Raw genomic sequence first — 20156 nt, 5'->3', positions numbered from 1 at the left:
TCCTCTCTTGTTCATCAGATGCTCTCAGCTGCAACTGTCTTTAGGAATCTTGGCCACCATTGATGCCACTGACCTCACAGATTTTCCTCCCAACTTCACAGGGACACAGTCCACAGTGAGTATCCTCATGCCTGTACTCCATGTGTCTCTACTTACCATCTACCCCAAAGCTTCCCTTGTGCAGGTAAGTTTTTCTAAGTTACTGTGTAATATACTTTTTTTGTGTTTTTAATTTATAGTGATCACCCCTCACCAGCATGCAAGTTTTACAAAGTCAAGTTTGCTTTGTTTTGTGTTCCATGCATCCCAAGTGTCTAAAACAGTGCCTGGCACATAGTAGGCCTTCTACTGAGTGGATGAGGAGTGCTTAGCCTCAGATGTATGAAAATAGTATATTGGTCATAGTCTCCACTGAACTAGAGAATCTGTGAGTTTTGTTCATGTAAATTGATTTGCCAAGACTAGACCCACACATACAGAAAGTTCAACTAAATTTAAGAAGAGTAGAACCAACTCAGTAGATGCTAGAAAAATACACCAAAATATAATGTTATTATCACCACCATCCCTCTCCAAACTACTCTCCAAGACTTTTCTTTGATTGTATTTTTTTCTTCTTCCCACCTCTCTCCGATGTTTAGTTCTAGTGTTTCAGCTCCTTCTATAAAATTGCCATACAATGAACATAGAACTGGGACTTAATCAATATTGTTCTCATTTATGAAGAGACTCTAAAATAGTCTAAGCTGTTTTCTTCTTTTACCTTGATATGTAAGTTGGAATGGATATTTTTTAATGGCAGCATAAGCTATGGTTTCAACCTATACAAGCTAGAAGTCTCCCTCCAAAGATTTTGATTATATCAGGCATAGTATAAATATAAAAAACTTCATAAGAGTATAACCAAAAAAATCCCAAAACATTACTTCTTCAATAGTCTGCTTCTTCACCTGTCAACAACTAGCTTCCTTTAGTTTCTGTTCTACTTCAAGTTGTGCTCTGGATTTCAAACACTACAAAGTTACTTGCTTCTCCTTTTGCACCAAGATCCAGTGAGGCTCTGATCTTAATTTTGTGCTTTGCTTGTTCTACTAACCCAAGCAGATGGGAGTTGGAGGTGCCAGAACACTAACTCAACCATGGGCAGGAGACCTGAAGCACCAAACTTTTTCCTCAAGCCTGTCACTGTAACCAAGGCTGTTGTCCCAGGATCATACCTTCTGTCCCTCCCTCAAATAGAAACCAATTACTCTAAGTTTCAAGAGGAAGCTGCAAAGACAAAAAGAAAAAGAACTTGTTAGAACCAACTAAGCCCAAGATGGTAAGAGATTTGACTTCCAGTAGACCTTGAACCTCATTATAATGTTAATACATTAACATGTTAAATGACACACCCACCAGTGCCATGACAGTTGACAATTACCATGACAACAACTGGCAAAGCCCATTCAAGGACTGAAAAGGAGTGTTGCATTTCCAGGTCCAAACCACATCCCTGTTCTCAGATAACTCATGAGTATTCCTCCCACTCTTTCCAAATCCCTCTCTTTTACCTCGACCCTCCTATATATTTGGTGTTTCCACCTGAATTGGGTTGAGAAATTGATTTGTGAACTAGGATCCTGCTTCTCCATTCATTGGCCGTTGAATAAAGCTTGTGCTGTTCTAGTCTCAGCATCAGTTTTGTTATTGGCTGAATGAATTCGATTGGAAAAAGAACTTTCCTGACTGAGACAGAGAGTCTCGGCCTGGACGTGGGTCAAGTTGACCAATCCAGTAACATCACTTGCCATATGTACAAATAGCTCTGCTAAGGCTGACATCCTCTCTGAATCCTCTGATTAATCCTTGAGCATTGGCAACCCTAACCACCTTAGAAATCCCTGTGTATTTCTGTTCTAGGGTGCATATGAAAATGTGATTTCATATTTTGAGTTCTTGTATCATTTCCTATATCATCCTAATGCTTGTGAGAGCAGCTCCCAGTTTTGTAACTACCTTCTCTTTAACACAAGAAGTCAACCATGCAATCTCAGTGTTCAGTTTAAATTGGTTTCTATTTCCTATCACTTTAATTAAAAACTTTGGGTCTCAAAAGCAGGGACCAGAATTCCATCTTACTTTTTAACCTCCTACTCCCAATACAGGTTGAGTGCTCTGTACGAATTGTGGGTGTCAGAATAAAGTGCTGAAAACTTTTCTTTCTAAGGATGGTTTGAAAACACTAAATGTTTCTCATATGATTTCAGATAATATGGGATTTCATTTTTATTTGTTTCAGGATTAAATATCTATTGATAACCCAAAGAGGGGAGTGTTGCTAATGATATTTTTATGTTATGAATAGTTAATTGAGAAATGCAATACCAAATTGGGACATATATAGGACTCCTGGCATAATTATGAAGATAATCTTAAATCATACTAACTTTAAAATGGTATTCTAGAGTGTTTACTATGTTCCAGGAACTGTACTACAAGCTTTAAGTACTAATTATGTAATTTAACAAATTATATAAATTAACAAAACAAATCTTTGGATATTATCTTCACTTTATAGATAGTGAAAGTGAAGCTTAGGGAGATTAAACAAATTGTCCAAAATCATACAGGTATAATGTGGCAGAGCTGAAGGTGTATATAGGGTGGGCACTTAGGTAGTCAGACTCCAAAATCCTTGCCCCTTACGAACATTTTGTGTGACACTATTGACCTTCTGAGCTTGAAAATTTTCTGTGGTGGGGGACCGTTCTGTGTTGTGTAAGATGCTTATCAGCATCTCTGGATTCTACTGCCTAGATGCAATTAACACTGCCCGGCTGTAACAACTAAAAATGTCTCCAGACATTGCCAAATATCTCCCCTGTGTGTATGTCAGGGGGCAGTGAGGGGAGGCAGTTTTCCCCTTTGCCAGCTTGTGAGTCACTGCTCACTGGCTACCTGCATAATAACATTAGGGACCTAAGTAATAAAACTTGATGTAGATTACAGAATTTATGTGTTGATTTGCAAATCTAGACTGAGTCCACAATAAGCAAAGACTAAAACACACTGGCATAAAAAATTAATAATGGAATAATAAATCATCTTTTCACTACAGAGAAAATCTCTGAAATTTTTATCTCTTGCATCAGACAAAAAAATGACTGAGGTGACTATCTTTTTGGTATTTAACCTCATCTCAGCAAGTTTGCATAAGTGCTCTTTTCTAAACACTAGTGAACTAGAATTTTCTTACAGCTTTGTACAAAAGCATAATTTCTCAACCCTGGAAAGACAAGCTAATCTTCATTTGGAAGACCAGGTGAGGGAGGATTATTGGATGAGTGGTAGCCGGTAATTCAGACCAGATCACCAGCCAGCTGACCTAACTCTAACACAGTAATTATCTGCCCTTGGGTCACAGTTTCCTCAGCTAGCCCTTGTGTTGGTTGTATTTATCATGTGTTTAAGTGTATAGTTTTGTAGCTGGCAAACATGACTCTACATGAATAAAAATCATGAAAAAACTTGACCATCATTTCAAGCAGAGTAATACCAACCAAACCAGTAATTTTAATTTATTTTTTAATTTGAGTTTTCTATCTCTTGTATTTTGTGGATTTGTGTAGAAGTAAATGGGATAAATAATGTTTTGAATATTTCAATATGCAAAAGAAATATCAAAAGTAAGTTGTTTCATAATCATTTATGTTATAAAATTGGTTCACACCTATAGGGATTTTCTGTTAATTCTTCAAAGTCATTTTTCAAAAATGTTTAAGAGTATTTCAGTATGTCTTTATAAGAGAAAAAAATAGTTACATTTAAAAAAAATAAATCTTAGAAACTTAACACGTGCCTATTTTAGGGAATACTACCATCTCAACAAATATTTATTGAGCTCATATGATTTCCAAGGAATTTGGCTAAATATTGTGAGGAGCTACTATGAAAAATAGGACACTGTATCTATATTCAAGGGATTTATGCTGAGATAAGAACAAAAGAGAAATACAGAAATGACGATGATACAAGTTTGTATAAGTGCCCTAAGATATGTTCAAACAGAGAGCATTGGGGTTTAACATCTGCCTCAAGAGATTGTGTTGAACTGGAGAACCAGAAAGACTTTATGGATGGAGTGGTACTTAAGATGCAATGTGGAAGAATCATAATAAGCAAAGATGAGTGGGAGGAAAATGTTAGCCTATGTGAGCAAATAAAAATGCAATGAGAGTACCAAGTTCAGGCTGCATTTAAAAAGAAGTGTGTAGATTGTGTTGGCTAGTGATTAAGGTATATATTTTTAAAAAAGAGGAGAAACCAGCACTACAAAGATAAATTAGACTCTACGAGGAAGGCCAGATGACGGGTAAGTGGCCTAGGAGATAATTGTGGGCTCTTAACAAGTGAAATGATAAATCATCAAACTTCCATTTAAGAAAAATGATTCTGGTAGCAGGGAGTGTCCTAGATAAATTGATTTGAGGAGAAAGTTGCAGAGACACCAATGATCGGGTTTTCCTAGATTACCAGTAAAATAAAATGAAGTTGAGTTTGCAAGAGCTGTGGTGAAGTAAAGAAAGGAATCTAGTCAAGAGACCTTGAGGAAGTAGAATCCAGGTCACTTGTTAATTTGATTAACTATATAGAAAGGAAAAAAAGATTATCTGACTGAAGAAATATGTTACTTGACAATTACTTCTTTCAATAAATATCAACTGCATAAGTTAATTTGTAACTTCATTAGAAATCTCCTATTTAAGGTAGACATATTGAGTAATATATTTTAAAGTGGTTTCTTAACTACCAGTGCTTTGGCTATTTGGGAGTAAATTTCATATATATAACATATATATAGTATCTATACACAAATATTATATATATATACACATACACATTATATATACACATATACATTATTCACTTATTTATTCATTCATTTATTTATTTATACATTTATTCATTAATGTATACAATCTACAATTTTAATCTCCACTGTTGTCAGAAACTAACCCCATTTTAGATACATTAGAAAAATTATGGTGAAATTGTCACTACGCTATGGGAAGATCAAACCTTGAAAATAGTACTTATGATGGCAATTTTCAAACAAATAGTATTAATAATAATACAAAGCATTTGCTGAATATTTTCCATGTGCCAAGAACTATTCTAAGGACATTTTGTGGAATATCTCATTGAAACCTAACAGCAAGTCTATGAGGGAGAGACTATTTTAAGCCTCACTTTATAACAAAGAGAGGTTTAAGTAAGTTGCTAAACTCACAGTGGGTAAGAGAGAGACAATAAGAAATCAGTCAGTTGAATAGAAAATCTGTGCTGCTGATCTGACCAGTGGGCTATTCTAGGTCTTTAAGATAAAGAGAGGTAATCCAGGGAAGACTCACAGAAGAGCTGCTAGCAGAGTGAAGAAATGACATAGATTACATACAGAACAATTAAAGGGAACTGGGAAGTTATGTCTGGGAAAGAAATGTCTTAGACAGCAGGACAGGTCACACTGTACATTTCTTAATACTTCACCTAATGTGTTCTGTCTTGCTTCTAGAAAACAGACAACTAGGGAAACTAAAGAAAGACAGAATTTGGCTGAATTTAAAATAGTTTTCCAACAGCTAAAACTGTTCTAAGATAGGGTGAGCCATATCCAGAGGCAGTTAGTTCCTTGTGCCTGAAATATTAAATTTGGAAGGGACAGTGTACAGAAGGTTCAAGCTTCACATTAGGGTTTCAGGTAGATGACCTTTATACTTTCTTTAAATCCTAATTTTCCATAATGCTATAATTATCAGTTAAGAGAATGATCTCAATAAATAGATAGGAATTTACATGTCACTGTCAAAGTAATTAACAGGTAAATTTACCTTTTAGGGATATTTTCAAGGATATGGGATATAATATGTGCAAAGCACTTGGCACATTGCCTGGCATATACTAAGTGCTCAATAAATATGGGCTGTTACTATACTTTTTATTAACTACTCATGTTATTTTGTGTAAGCTAATCTTTAAGAGGGTAAGGCTCTAAGACATCTAATTTTAAAATGTGTGTGATGCTATTTTCTTAAAAAAATGCTCTTGCATATGTGATTCAACATTATTCACATGAATAAAAAGTTAAAATATAATCCTAAAATATAGGATATTTCTAAAATGGTGTACATTTTTTAAAATATATAAGTAAAGTGTACAAGTTAAACAAACAACCTATCTTTTTAAAGAAATAGAGATCACGCCAGTATTTAAAATTAACCAGATAACACCATGAAAAGCATCCTCTGTCTCTTCTTTTGATTTAATGTTAACTATTTATTAAACTTTATATTATTTTCCCCATAGTACAAGCCAAAGCACATATGTAGAGGAGGATTAAAGTGTTTAGACCATAGCGCTATTTTGTGGTGATAGATTGGTTTCAAGAACAATGTGTGCATTATTTCCAGCCATAAACAGATCAATGTTCGTGCTGTGATGGGAGTGACTGGTATTTCCACTACTGTTTGATCATGCCATTAACTAGCTGATTCACTCACTATCTAACATTGAAATCAAAATTATTTTCTCAGTGCCATGGGATTACTGTGCTTCTGTGCACATCTCATTCAACCACGCTAAGAATAAACACAGTAGCCAGAATTCACTATCATGCGTTTCAAAAACACAAATAAGTTAGAAGGTGTCATAGAACTACTCCTTGAGTTTAGCTTATACAAAATAACTTTAGAGTAATTAGTTTAAAATTATATTTTGAGCACTGTTTATATATCAGGCAACGTGCTAGGTGTTTTATATAGATTATTTCACGTATCCTTGAAAATAGCCTTATGAAGTAAATACTATTTTACACCTGGTAATTATGTAAATGTCTGTTTAGTTATTGGTGAGGGGGGAGTATAATTCTTTTACTGATATTACACAATAGTAGAAAATTAGAATTTAAACAACATATAAAGATCATCTACTTGAAACCCTAATGTGAGAAATTTAATATTTGTTCAAATTTAATATTCAAGCATGGAGAACTCATTTCCTCTGGTGCCACATGGGACAGTGGTAGGTTGGTGATGATTTTTTGAATTAATAATTAGGAGTGAGGAGTGGTATTTAGTGGGAAAAAAAGGAGAACAAGAGATAAAGATACATATATATATATATTTATAGATATATCTAGTGAGGATATTTACTGAAGAAAAATCACATGGAAAAGGAATTAGATCTTTTCTGCTTAGTTCCAGAAGAATGATTTAGAACTCATATATAGGTGTAGCTGTAAGGTTGATTCTTTGATGTCATAAAATATAATTGATCCTAAATTCTACTCATATAATCTGTGGAAAAAAAGGAAGGAAGGAAGAAAGGAAGGAAGGAAGGAAATGTGTCACCTTGTAAGGTACTGAGCTTCGGCAATATTCCAATTCATTTAGATGTTGAGAGTCTATTTAACTGACTGTTATGTAAGGTTTCTTGTGGGGTTAAAACCAAGAAACTGATAGTGTCCCTTGGAAATTGAATATCTTATATGATTTTTTTAATAGCACTAAAAGACTGAAGAATTTTTTGTAGTCAAACGAAAGAATTTTTTTTTCCTCTAAATGCCTAGGTCTTTTAACCTAGACAAATTAAAGGAAACTTTGCTAATGGTAAGGAGTAAGATTTAGAAAAATCATACTTAGTTGGCTTTGAAAGCAGAAATTTTATACATAGGTGAATTTCCAAGGTATATAATATAGGATCAAGATTATGTGCCACCATTGTTGACTATCTCAGTATATATATATATATATATATATATATATATATATATATATATATATATAAACACCATCACCACTACCACCACCAAGGACAACATACAGGGTGGGTACTCAGCCTTTGGTTATTTGGCCCAGTTATTTGTTTGTATATTTGTATTCTTCCGTGTTTCTGATGACTGCATGGTCAGGATGAGATTTTTCCTCTCCCTTTGTACCATCAGTTTACTACCGGGCTGCTCACTTTCCTTACTATGCAGTTTCATGAAGGCTTGGATATATGGAAATTCCCCTGTCTTTCCACTTTTGTGACAAAACGACTCTAGCTGAAGAACAGTATAGTAATTTAGTCTACCATTCAAAGACCACCTTTCCTCATTTTCAAGAATGTACTTTGGTCAAGCAGAATTACAATACAATTTTTTTTTTTCTTAGTCATAGGCTTATAATTATAGGTTGACCAGTCTGCCAGGATTTTCCCCAGGGGTCTATCAGACGGAATTAAAGAAGAAGCGTTTCCCATGTTTGATTGCTAGAACATTCATGCATGGACTAAGAACAAGAAAAACTCCTCACCAGCAACAGAAACCCCAAACCAAACAAGCCAAAACCAAATTTGCTTCCAAGTCCCAACTTAGCCCATGATCTCGGGCCAAGCAGTGTGCCAATCAGATGGGAAGGGGGCAGGGCACAAACTTTAAAAGAATGACATAGCCCGAAGACAGGACATAAACTGGTTAGCACCAACTAGGTCCAAGGTGGTGGACGAGTCAACTTCCACTAGACCTTGAGCCTCTGTATACACTCATTGTAACACATCAGCATGCAATGACACACCCACAGGCGCTATGACAGTTCCAAGGCCTACCATAAAAGGTCAAAAAGTGGGCAGTGGCTCAATTCCTGGAAATCCCCAGCCCTTCCCCAGAATAGTTGGAATAATCCTCCTACTGATTAGCATATGAAATTACCCACGCCTATAAAAACTGACAGCCATGTACCCTGGCGCCTCTCTCACTTTCCGAGATGGCCCATGCTCTGTCTGTGGAGTGTGTATCTCCGTGGATAAACCTTCTTTCACTTTACTATGGCTCGCTCTTGAATTCTTTCAAGAGCCAAGCACCCACACTTGACGGCCGTCCCAGGGACTCGCCTGAGACCTGAGACGTGACCACCCTCTTGTACCCCATTTTCTTTCCTGCAACACCTTCTAAATGGGATTCCCCGGAATCCCCCAAATAGGAACCAAGGCTCCCCCAAACAGACAGGGCCAAACAGGCCCTCAGAGTGCATACAAGGGACTTATCACATGCTGGCCAAGGTGTCCTAGATGCTACTCTTCTGCTTCCCCAAAATAAGTCCTTGGAGTACCAGGACGGTCCAAGCAGGAGGAAGAGAGGAACAGCCTCACGGCAAAGATGGCCTCAGCAGCTGCTAGGGTGATCCTTCTTCCGCCGTCTACTCCTGCCCCAGATTTCCAGCTGCTGGGATGGCGGACGGGGTATGACTATGGCTCGGGCTTTCCAGGCAAGAGTCCCAGGTGATCTGGCCTCTATAGGAGTTCTCCAACTCTCCACTCCCTAGAAAGAGGCTAGTGTGGAGAAAACATTGGAGCATCCTAACAAGCCAAGGGACATCCCCACCCCAGGACCTTCCCAAGTCGGCCCCACGTTGGACGCCAAAAATGATGCCGATAGCTTAGCCTCTCTGCACCGGTGCCAGATGGAATCTTGGAGACAGAGTTTTGGGTGAAGTAGAAAAGGATAGCTTTATTGTTTTGCCAGGCAAATGGGGACACAGCTGGCTCCTGCCTTAAAAAACTATGTGTCCCAACCCAGGAGGATTTGATGAGGAGTTTTATAACAATACTTCAAGGGTGGGGTTGATGACAAGATTAGGATGTGTGCAGGGTCTCAGATGATCAGTCTCCTAATTTTGATGAGCTTCTCTGGTCCCTTTAATCTTGCCTCAGGTGGTTTGTTGGTTGTTCCTCCCTTGATTAGAAACTGTTTAAATCTGCCCTTTGAAACTCAAGGAAGGTCATGGAGGCTGAACAGAAAGGCTTCTTGTGCCCAGGAGCCCCTACAGCAGTGGTCCCCAACCTTTTTGGTACCAGGGACTGGTTTCATGGAAGACAATTTTTCCACAGACAGGGTCCGGGGGGATGGTTCAGGCAGTAATGAAAGTGATGGGGAGCGATGGGAAGCGGCAGATGAAGCTTCGTTCACTCACCCGCCGCTCACCTTCTGTTGTGCGGCCCGGTTCCTAACAGTCCACGGACCCAGTACTGGTCCATGGCCCGGGGGCTGGGGACCTCTGCCTACAGGGTATGCTCTGTTTCAATTCTGGAATCAAGTACTCAAGAAAATTGAAGGGTCATTGAGACACACAGGTAGAATATCTTTTTTTTCCTGGTAGTATTATTTCAGCTGCAATGTGGGTTAATAGGTCATAATGGTTGATCTGTGAGATCTAAAAACATTTCCAATATGTGATTTACTATTTAAAATGAACAAAGACATTTCCTATGTGTTTCAAGTTCTAAGTATAAATTTTTCAAACACCTTTTTGTAATCACCTACTTATAATTTGGATAGTAAGATAAGTTCCATTTAACATATTTATTAAGGTGCTTATAATATGAGAAACTATGTGCTAGTCAAATGCAAAGGTGAATAATACAGAGCCTGTCCTCAAGGAATGTACAATCCAGGCTGCACAGCAGTCAGAGCAAAGACATGGAGAGACCAACAGCTGGGGAAAGTAATAATAGTCTGCTTGTGAATTTGAAGGAACAATTCCAAATGAATGTCTGGGAGGCTACTAAAAGAATGAGTATAGAATCTTGATTGCCCAGAGCCAAGAGTAAATAGTAGTGAGGTTGGGAGAGTAACATATATTCTATTTTACATCTAACTTTATTATAGAGTACTGAAAACATCCTCTATGTAAGAATCAAAAGCAAATTTTTCTTTTTATAAATGGTTCAAAAAATTGTGTGTATGAATCCAAGTGTAAAGGTGCTCTATCTTCTACATCACATATGGGACAGTTTTCTGGGCATTAAGAGCTACAGGTTTAAGGATCAAATTCTAGTATTAGTACTAACCGAGCTTATTCAGGTAGGTATCCTCAGAAAACCATGTCTGGAAGGCACTGTATGATTAACCATGACAGGAGTAAAGTCAAAAATGGAGGTACAGTCCTGGTTCATCAGAAGTAATTAATAAGTCTTCCTGGGTGAGAAAGCTAGAAAGTAGGATTCAAAGTTAGAATGTAGGAGTTTAGCAGTAATATTAGCCCTACAATAGCTATTATTTATTGGGTACTACTCTATCTAGTACTGTGCTAAATGTAAATATATTCATAGTGTTAGTCAATCTTCAATAATTTTATAAGGCCTATCTCTATTATAATCATGTCCATTTGAGAGATAAGTAACTTGCCCTAATTAGCATGGGCAAGTGATGACATATGAGTGAAGGTCTTTGGACCCCAAAGTTCATACCCTTAATGAAAATACTTTATTGTTTCTCATACAACGAAGGTATTAAGTTGAACCATATGAAATTGTCAAACTGGTGTTGACCTAAAAAGAATGGCAATTTCATGTGGTATAAACTAATCAAAGCAGTCTCTCAGAACACTCAGTAATGTCTTGAAAGGTTACTTGCATTCTAAGATAATTTATTATAAGTATCTCAGAGTTATCTAGTCTGTCTTACTTCCAGAATGGAATTTTCCTGGATGATAAAAATCTCAAGCTAGCTCAGGCAGGTTCTCACTAGGGGAAGAAAGATACTCTTAATTCATCCAGGAACACTTAGAATACTGGAAGGGTGTGGACCCCTGGCTGAAATTGCAGCTCTGCTATTGTCCTATCAGGGCTTTATTCTGGTTGATTTCTTTGTTATTTATTCTTTTTATCATAATGTGTATAGACCCTAACTTACTTTTCCACCACATTTTTACTTTAAGCTTTTGATGTCTAGTTATGGAACACAAACTTTTGCCACACACCACACACAAGATTAGTTACTAGCAGGTAAAAAAAAAAAAAAAAAATTCCAGGAAAGAGATGATGAGATCTTCTTCTTAGACTCCTAAGGTTATAGGTTTTGATAAGGTTACTGTTGAAGTTAAGCAACATGTAATCCTTTATTTCCCAAAGTCATAACAGAACCAGAAAGGGTGACATATTGCTCACCTATCTGGACAAAGTTGTGGTGTGATGGGAAAGATTATACTGATGATAAGTCAGAAGACCTCATTTCTACTGCTCTGTGACTTAGGCTCAGGAAAATTGAGTGATTTACCATAAGTCTCCTCAAAACTAAATTAGGACTGATAGTAATAATACCTCCATTTCAATAAAGCTATGAGGCTCTTTGAAAATGTATAATGAAGACACGTCTTCAATGTGGCTGTAGTCTAGATCAACGGATGTCCATTATATAAGTAATAAAAGAATACCATATGTTGAATTTCTTTTAGAATATTTATAACCTGCTATGTTTCCTTAAAGATTCAAATGTATTACATTTTCTATACATTTAAGTTGATCTGCTTAAGAAAGATATATCAAAGAATATAGATTTCCTTTGATAATTTCCTAAATGGATAGTATTTCATTTAAAACAGACTTAAAGGTAGATAGTTGTTGAACCTCTAACTTCTCATCTTCTGATTTGGTTGTGGTTCAAATTTAATCTGTAATAATTTGTGCATACACTTTAAGGAAATATTTTAGTTCACATCTTTGTTAGAAATGCCAGATACCTTCTTCTCATGATAAGTTTCTTTAGAAACTACTTATTGCATTATTTTTTGGTGTGACTTAAATAAATGTCCTTTGAACTCTCTGCCAAATGAACGGTATTTTGTATCATCTGAATTATCTGAGTAACATACTGATTAAAAATGAGTATTGTCTGAATTCAGACTTTCAGTCCCAGCCCTAAATTAAATCAATCTCTTGTACCTAAGGGAAAGACATTTCGAAATAGCTCTACCTTTTCCTATAATTATCTAAACAATCTAAAGAAAACACATTTTAATAAAAATTTGTCATCTATTTCCAATTCCTCTTGCAAAAATGAGTCTGTTAGGGTGTGAAAAGTCTGAGTCACCAAGGTCATGAATGAGAGTGCAAATTCATTACAAGAACTAATAAGTTGCACCCATTTTATTGTTACGAGTAACATAGTTCACATTAAAAAGTTTACTCCTTCCAGAAGGTTTTCCTGATAGTACAAGCAGATATGTGTTGAACGTAATCTGTCTTGTGTTACAGTTATTTATATACTTATCTATTTTTCCCTAACAGATCTGAAAGCCTTTGAAAACAATTTAAGTGTATGTCTCAGTTTAGAGTTCCCAACAAAATGTATTTAATTTATATATATGATTAAGAAGTATGAACTAATATTCAAACAACAATGATAATTATTTAATTAATTTATTAATAATTTAAGTAGGTGGGGTTTTATCCAATTAAATATTTACTTTTGCTATTAACAACAAAGAGTAATAGAAATTATTTAGTAAAAAATATACACTAATATTGGGAGAAGGTAAGCAAATATACTTCTATACGATACTGTATTGAATTATTTGACAAGTAACACTTCTTAGTTAGTTCTATATTAATTGTAGTTTAGTTAAGCTGAGTTGAAATAAAGAGGGAGTAATTTTGAGAAATTCTAAATTCCTGCCTTCTAGTCAATTCCTTAGACTTTCTTTAATAAATTAATAACACTGTTTTCAGTGTGTGGTCCTGGAACCACTGTGGGTTTTTCAGTAGATCTATGTGGACACAATTCTTTTTAAAATAATGCTAAGACATAATTTGTCTCTTTCACTCTCATCCTCTTACAAGTATATAGTGGAGTTTTCCAGAAGTTACATGATATGTGATGGTGTCATCACTTTGGCTGATAATGGACGGTAATGCTTGTGTATTTTTGTATTTTAAAATCATCAAGAGTGTAAAGGCATCTTCAGAACAAAAGGTATAAAAACCTACTGCTCTAGAAGAAAGTTTAATTCAGTGAGAAGTATTATAATAGGAGGTTAATAGAACAACTATGTTACTTGACATTTACTTCTTACTTCTGAAGATGGAGGATCCTGGTCTTCTAAAATTACAGAAGGTACTTGAGAATGATGCTTTTCCCCTTTTTCCCCTTGTGACAGCTATAACCAAGAGTTGCTAGATGATGTTCACTAAAACAGTAGACATGCCTGATAAAAATTTGTCTGCCAAAAGAGAAATGCATGTGCTAAGGGAAAATTATTTTTCTTATATTTAATATAGATTATAACATTTTTAATTTCAATGCTTCATCTTTTGTTCTCAAACAGATGAAAGACAAACTTCTCATCTTGCCAACCCCAAACTAACAGAGTTGCATCACTTACCCCAGCCCTAATATTCTTTTAACTATAGATGTGTCATACAGAAATTGAAGTAAAATATTAATTTGTTTTAAAAACAAATCTGAAACAGCAGTTTCTTTTCCACTATTTAAAATCTCCCTTCAAGAGAAGGAAACATCATGTCCAAAGCACTGGCTTCCTCATAGTGAAAAATTGGAGGGATCACTTTTTTCCATGGTGACAATATCCAGACCTGTATTACTTCATCAAAGAAGTGGGTCCCTTGCCATTAGCCAGACTTGAGTGTTCCAAGTATCATACCGTGAATTTTTGACAGAAAAATCACTTCTTAAGAATATCTGAACATACTTGGGTACACTTTCAGGTTTTCAAGTTATAGTTATTGACTAATGAACAGGAATTATTTTTTCTCAAATGGGTTGTGAAATTATTATCAAAGAAAATAAAACCAAACTCACTTTTATTACTAAAGTTTGGAATCTAATTTCCTTTTATTTTATGGCTACCACTCTGCTTTAGTTGAAGCTTTCGTAAGTTCTAAGTCTCAAAAGTACTCTGCAGATATACAATTAATGAGCATTTGCTAAAGAATATTTCTTTTAAAAATTATATCATTGATTCAACCCAGTGGATGGTAATCAGCTTTGTTACTGCCCTTCCCAGATGCCCTTAACTACCCTGGCCACTGCAAGTGCTGGGAATGGTGTGCAGTACACCTTGACCTCTTCAGAGAATTGCCTTAAGGTAATGGTTGTTTTCCTGGGTGGTCACATCTGTCCTTACTAGAGGCCAACATATGATGGTGCAAAAACCTTGCCCCCTTAGAAATTCCTCTGTGATTTATATCATACTAAATTCTGAAAGAGGATCAGGCGTGGCTTACAAATATGGTCAGCTCACTAAGTTAGCCAGTTCACTGAGTATCTCTGCCTAAAGTTGCATTAACAGTGATACTAATCCGTTAATCAGCAGACGATTCCTTGAGCCCTTATTGTGTGTCAGACAGTGTAAGGTATTGGGGACAATAGTACAACAAACAAAAGACCTCTGCCCTTGTGGAATTTAAATTCTAGGGAGTGAAACAGACAAAAACATAGAGGCAAACAAAACGAATATCCATTGTGATGTGATGTGAAGGAATCTTAACAAGGGAATAAGTGAATAATAGGAAGAGAATTGCTTAAATGGGGTAGGCAGCAGGGGCCTTTCTTTAAGATGTCCTCCAAAAAAGAGGAAGAGTATATAACTCTCAGAGCATAAAGCACAATTCAGAGCAGAAGAAAAACTCAGAGTGTCTGCTTGTAAGATTGAAAATTTACCTCAGCCAGACTTGGAAGGGCTTAGGATCATCAGGTTCATATGGGAAGGATACTTCACGTCTGAGCTCTGAACAAACTCATGCAATAATTGTATCTTAGTGATGATGCACTGATTAAAGAAAGGAAGAAAGAAAAGGTGCTCAGGCCAGCACAGACTGCAAACAAGATCTCCTGCAACAAGAGCAAGCTAAATCCCACAGAAGATAATCCAGACCAGTCAAACATGTAGACTGTTCTGTTTGTCATGCTCTATGGCATTATGATTAGAAACTATAGTCCTATATGATAAATTTATTTAGCCTTTATGTATGTATATGTGTCTATGTATATGTGTATATTTATGTGTGTATATGTATTATATATATATACATTTGATCCACCTACTTAGAGTTTTTTCTTTCTTTGTTTTTTTTAAAAATAGAATGATGGATTGATCTTTCTCAGATGTTCTTAACCATAGACATAAATTCCCAAGTTAAAAAACACTTTGCCCTTGAATAATATATGAAGGCATTCAGGAACAAAACAAGTCTGACCAAATTACTACATTTCAATTTTTGGTGCCTACAGGGGACAAAACCTACAGAGGCAGAATTCACTTCTTACAGAATTTCATCCTAAAGCTTAATTCTGTCTTGGAGTATTAATTTTATTCACACACCCTTGCAACCACTGGCATTCATTTGTCATATCCTAGGCAAGAAGGTCAGCCTCATGAGCTGGCTTTGGAAAGAAGTTAATGGGATTTCACAGAACTTCTTCTAAACTTTAATCCCACGCATTTAACAAAGGGTCTAGTTAATAGTGATGTCCACAGTAAGAATGGTTTATATGAATATATTAAATAAATTTACCTTCATGAGACATATAAAGTTGAGAACTGTGCTGGGGAATTTCAATATAACTTCCAGAGATAGTATTCTAATTCTGCCTAAGTGATATCTCTAAGGTACCTCCACATAGTAAATTTGTTTGTATCCCTCATAGTTATCTGTGATGATGGTTAACAAATCTGTTTAATCTTGATTGAAAAATGCATAACATACTTTTTTTATATTCTATTCTTATATGTTGATGTTTAATATCTTGAAAATATGAATGCATTTCTCATTTGCATTTTATTCAATAATTTGGGTGAAGTGATGATTTCTGTTTATTGATTAGTTAATTTAACCCCTTCTCATTCTAAAGAAGAAATTAAAGCATTTGTCATGAACATTTTCCATTACATAGCATTGTTTCCAACTAGGGTTTATAAAAGTCACAGATAAATCAGGGTTAACTGTGTTTATTTTACTAATTTTGAATCTTACTCATTAGTTTTCCAGCAATTTTTCTCCACTTTCAATTTTAAAGAAATTCTAAAGGCAAAAATGCCTTGAATAGCTCATGTATTTCAGCAAGTATATAAGAAACAATAGTTAATTTAGTCATCTATTCCATTTCAGCTGTGGAGATACCAAAACAAACAAACAAAAAGCTTAAAGTACCATAAAGCACCTATTATACTAGCAATTTTACATTTCATGAAGGTCATTATGTGATAGAAGAAAGGAAAATCAAATTAAGTAAACTAATTTATATATCATCTCGCAATCTCATCATCAAAATTTTTCCTATATATACCAACTCATTTTTTTTCTATTTACCTCTGTTAATATTTCATTCTTATCCCTTCCTGGTGATATTGATGGTTTTAATTGTTCATTAACTATGCCTTTCTAAAGAATTGTTTTGAAAATCTTCTAATTGACAATTTTCATACTTACATTTACTGCAAGCTGTATAAATCTATAAATATCTTCAGGTAACCACAACCTACCTTGGATTCTACTACTATATTTCTTATTTTTAGAGACACCAAAACATTGTGAATAATTATTTGGCCCATTTGACCCCATATTTTCATTTATTTACTAATCTCCCGCACATCACCTAAGGATCCTATTCTTTGAACAGGAGATAATAACTGATGAGACCTTGGGATGTACTTTCTTGGGAGAAGTTGAATGAGTTTCATATGTAAGAACAGAGAGCAAAGGAATATTGGAGACCTTAAGAATGTACCGTAGAATAAAAAATCCTTAACAGACATTTCACCAAAGAAGATATATAGATGGCAAGTAATCATATAAAATATATGTATATAATATATATTAAACAAACAAAAGCACTAGGATTTAGTAAAAGACATTCATTCACATTGATTTCAACTTACAAATAGCTTGATCATGCTAAACCAATTAGCTAAATTTAAAGTACTCCATCTTCTATCATTCAATAACATTAAATGCCCATAGAATTTATGAATATATTCTTTACTTACATCAATACCATTAGCTGGAGACCTATTGTTTAATTATGGGTCTTGGGAGAGAAATAGTTAGGCTTTCATAGTAGCTGATCATATTTCAGTAAAGAACATTTAGCCCATGAGATGTTTCAATATTAAAATGCTCAATTTATTTTGAAGTGCCATTATTGACTGAAGTGGCTTTGGTTCCAAAGGGATATTTAATTAATTCCTTATTGCATCTGTACAAAAGAAATGGTTGGCATAAAAATATCAAACCTGCCACCTGTCAGCCTATCATTTTAGTTTCATGCCTTAGAAACTTGACTCTTTAGATAAAGTTTCTTAGTTACACTTAAGGTCTTTGAGTTAACATTGTATCTGTTACATGTCCACCTAATATTGTAGCAAGAATTTATGGAAATGTGTTACATTAGAGGCCAAAACATGTGGAATAAAATTGATATTGATAGAGCATATGAAAGACGTCCAAATACAAATTTTGACAAATCACACATTTGCCTAAACTTAACATTCTTTAAAACAATGTGCCAGGAAATAGGCAATTCAGAGACAGGAAGAGATGGAGCCTGGCTCAGTCAGGATTCAATCAGAGAAACAGAACGAGTAGGAGAAATAAAACATGTGTCTCTATGTGAGACAGGGAGAGGGAGGGAAGGAGAGAGAAAAAGAGGAGAAGAGAAAAAGAAAGGGCGTTTTTGCAATGAATCACTTGTGTGATTGTAGTGTCTGGCTAGGCAGGTCTAAAAGTTAGAAATAAGTAGGGCAGACTATCAGGAAAAGCAGGCTGGGACTCTCAGGAACAGTCTGCAGCTACCATCCACAAGCAATTTCTTCTTCCTCAGGGAAACCTCAGCTCTGCTCTTAAGGCCTTTCAAGTGACTAAATCACACCTACCCAGATTATCTAGGATAATCTCTCTTACTTAAAAATAAACTATGGACTTGAATTATATCTATAAAATATCTTCATAAAAACACCTCGATTAGTATTTGAATAACTGGGAACTGCAGCCTAGCCACATTGACACATACAAAAGGCCAATTTGTCCTGCTGAGGAGTCCAGGTCCCACAAAAAGGGCATCCGCTGATCAAGAAGGTAGAACTGGGCCACTTTGTGCTTTCATTCCTGTGAACAAGCAGACCCATGGAAGAGTTTGTCTCATTGCAGGGTAATGCAGCATGGATACCAAAAGGAGCTAGGGTTACTGCTACAAATGAGTGCAAGAAGAACTATGTTTTGAACACAAGGTATTGACTAGGGCATTTCATAGTGCTTTCATTTACAATGGTAATTGTAAGTGGACCACTGTAGCAACCACAGTTCAACAAATGTAAAGCAACTAAGGTCTAAGCAGATCTTATTCTGCTAACTCTTCAGCGTTAAGGCTTTAGAACAGATTGTGGCTGGTCTCTTCCTTGAGGGCTGTGGGATGCATTTGACTTAATGGAGCTCGTTAAGGACATCTCTTGTGTTTACCATATATAGCAATCAGCTTCACAGAGCTGTACCTGAAAGTATTTTGCTTCAGCTCTACCAAGAATCTCTTAGTTTCTTTGCCAGTCTTCTCTGATGGGGTGAGGAGAATCTATCTGGCCTAGGTGCTAGAAATTTGGGGAGGTTAACATCCTTTGGTTCTACCCTTAATCAATGGGGGATGGAAGCCAGTGGATAAAAGCTTTTCCTCCCCACAGGCAAACAATTTTAAGATGCCAATGGATGGAGCCCCTGTTGCTTAAAGTGATGATCAACTTTTTCCTCATTCCCTTTTTCACTTTCCTCATCTCCCACTCCTGTTCTCTGGGATCTTGACATAAACCAGAGAATCAGGAAATGAGATTAAACAATCTGACCATGTACTACACACTGTATGTTTTCTGTGGGAGAAAAAAAAAAAAAATATATATATATATAAACTAAGGAAACATGTCTAGGAATGAAGAGCAAAATATCAACATTAAAGAATTTTATTTTTGGTGAAATATTTTTCCATTAATTTACTTGTAAGAGCCCACCATTTGAACAATGACCATAATTCACAAGTAACAGTTAACTAGTGTTTACATATTCTAAATACCTTATTTGTAGGCAAAGAGGCAACTGCCTATTTCCTAGAGTCAGAACCTGGAAAGGTTAGAAGCTTTAGAAAAGTTTGACAACATTACAGCATCAAGATTTAATCAAATTTACCTCCATTTGTATGCACGCAAATCACCATTTGACAGAAAACTTTTATCTTTTTTTTGTCAGTTATTAGAAAAAAATCATGTTTATTTTTGCCAAAATTTAGAATATATTAAAAATAACACAATCTTATAACAAAGTCTGTTAATTTTGATGTCTATTATCTAATAAGAAGCATATTT

The 20156-nt window shown here is 35.6% G+C and overlaps 1 long non-coding RNA gene across 13 annotated transcripts in view; it reads left to right on the top strand.

The window, feature by feature from the left end:
- LOC130708101 (uncharacterized) overlaps nucleotides 1-20156 on the top strand; it is a 241126-nt gene that overhangs the window by 154832 nt on the left and 66138 nt on the right. For 11 of the 13 annotated variants that reach the window (XR_009008134.1, XR_009008128.1, XR_009008131.1 and 8 more), the window contains one exon: nucleotides 19-115. This is a non-coding gene — a long non-coding RNA (uncharacterized LOC130708101). Of the gene's footprint in view, nucleotides 1-18; nucleotides 185-20156 lie in introns of all 13 variants that reach the window. The other 2 variants (XR_009008135.1, XR_009008136.1) reach the window with 1 other exon arrangement.

Source organism: Balaenoptera acutorostrata, chromosome 4 (assembly GCF_949987535.1).
Source record: "Balaenoptera acutorostrata chromosome 4, mBalAcu1.1, whole genome shotgun sequence".
Classification (NCBI taxonomy): domain Eukaryota; kingdom Metazoa; phylum Chordata; class Mammalia; order Artiodactyla; family Balaenopteridae; genus Balaenoptera; species Balaenoptera acutorostrata.
Note: the sequence above shows the minus strand (reverse complement) of the source record. Positions and strands in the feature narration are given on the sequence as shown.